Raw genomic sequence first — 2,309 nt, 5'->3', positions numbered from 1 at the left:
TGGCAAAAATTAATCTAGGCCTATTAAGGATTCTATCAATTTTCTAAAAATGTTTCCTTTTCGTGTAAGTTCAACTATTTAATATTTAAAATAGAATTATTTTTGATTAAAATACGAATTAAGAATGTGTGGTAAACATCTATCCCCTTACAATTAGCTGAAGATTCTCCTTTCGACAGGGGATGCAGAGCCTGAAACGGCATTGAGGGGCTCGCTAGCGAGCGAGGGTGGACCAGGTTGAGACTGGGCACAGGACTACAAGTTGTACTCTTAGTACCCGGTATTACTAGAACCTTATTGTGAATACTACACATGAACTGGCGGTTGTAACGTTTAGCTCTGGTGTGAGTATTCTAAATATAGGCATCCTCTCTCTTCAATAAAGATTTAAGGGATAGATTTGCTAGATTTGCTAGAGCTGTCTTAGATCTAGGAAAACGAGTTGCTAGCGTGCACTCTTATCTATGTACAAAATTCAGAGATATTGAAATATATAAAGAAATTGGACCTTCGAGTCGTATAAAAAAATATCACAAAGAGGAATGTATGGAAAGCGAATTTTAATAATGTACCAAATATTATTTTGATCAATAAATCCATTTTCGTATGATTTTACTTAGAAAAATCGAGTGTCGTCAATTAGATTTGACATATCTAAGCTGCTTATAAATATTTTCAAAATTTCTCAATAATCTTAGAAGAATTATGTTTCTATAATCTTGAAAAAAGAAACTCTACAAATTAACAGTTATTTAAAATTGTCATTTTGTATTAAAACTTCAGAATTTGGATGTAACAGTGAAAATTTCCCCTAGCCTAGCAAAAAATTCTAAAACGTATTTTGGGTCACTGAACCCAAATTCAACCTCACAAATTTCCCTAGGCATGAGAATTTGCAGGGCGTCAGATTGCCTCTGTCCGAGGGGCAATAGTAGAAAATTAAGAAAACCTTACGGCTTCATGTAGGGTATGTTCATATACACTATAGTTGATTTAAGTTTATAAGTAAATCTAAATTCTCCATATACCGCCGGTCGTTTAACACATGTGTAGCCATGATGCTACAGAGTTCCTCTTTTGCCCTAGCCAAGAGAAGAAATTTAGAAACTTAAAAAAAGCTTTCGGTTTTACGTAGACTTCAGCAATGTAAAAAAACGATGAATTAATACAAAAATACAACATCTTTTCGTATTATTAGTTGCAGTGTATGCGAAACAATTAACGATAGGTAGATCTCAACGTTTTCAGGCGAAAGTGCCTCTTCCATTTTTTGATCACACGCATAATTATTGTTTAATCGAAATTACAAAATTTATGCCCGGCCGGGCAATAATGGCGCACTTTCCTGCGCGTTTTGGGGGGTCTGCGGACCCTTTCCGCGAAGAGAGGAATTAGTCTTTCCGGTCGGGTCCCTGATTAATTTTCTCTCCCCGGCTTTTTCCTTAGGGAGGCGTTTTCTTTGGTACAGGAAAAGAGAGCGTGCACAAATCCTGCTGCTTAGAGAAGGACTGAAGCGATACACTGCCCCGAAAGGGGATGTGTGGTCTGATTCTTCTTTTTGTCTGTCGAGGTATTGATGCCAGTGGCAATGCACTGCCCTGCATGGGAACCTTAGCGTGTGAGGATGCAGCCGTAGTGTGTCCGATAACGAGTTGATATAGTTCTCGTGAAAGTAGGAAAGGCCTTATACTGAGACCTTATACTGAGGGTTATCAAATCTAGGACGGCAGACTCACCTGCGATCGGACCAGGATCCTGGATGCTGGCACTCGTGACGATGAAAGTGATGACAGTGAAGATGACTTTATTCCTTCAAGAGAACAAAAGCGACCCAAATTATATACACAAAAGGACTTAAATGACCTTTTCAGGAATTTAGGATTGCCTAAAAATGCTGCTGAGCACTTAGCTTTGAATTTGAAGAAAAGAAATTTATCAACAGAAGCAACCAAATCTGCCATTTATCAAAATAGAGAAAAAGAGTTCCTGAAGTATTTTCTCGAGATACTGATTTAGTTTATTGTTTAGACGTTGAATGTTTAATGAATGAACTAAAACCGAACATTTATAAAGATGACGAGTGGAAGCTTTTTATTGAGTTGTCGAAGCGTAGTCTGAAAGCAGTATTGCTACACAATAAAGACAAATATGCATCATTACCTATAGCACACTCGAACATATTAAAGAAAAAATATATAAACCTTAAACAATTTTTGCAGTTGATTAAGTAATCGCTGCCCAATTGGAAGGTCTGCGGAGATATAAAAATTGTTACGATCTTGTTAGGGCAACAATCAGGTTTCACAAAA

Source organism: Belonocnema kinseyi, chromosome 4, assembly GCF_010883055.1.
Source record: "Belonocnema kinseyi isolate 2016_QV_RU_SX_M_011 chromosome 4, B_treatae_v1, whole genome shotgun sequence".
NCBI lineage: Eukaryota > Metazoa > Arthropoda > Insecta > Hymenoptera > Cynipidae > Belonocnema > Belonocnema kinseyi.
Note: the sequence above shows the minus strand (reverse complement) of the source record.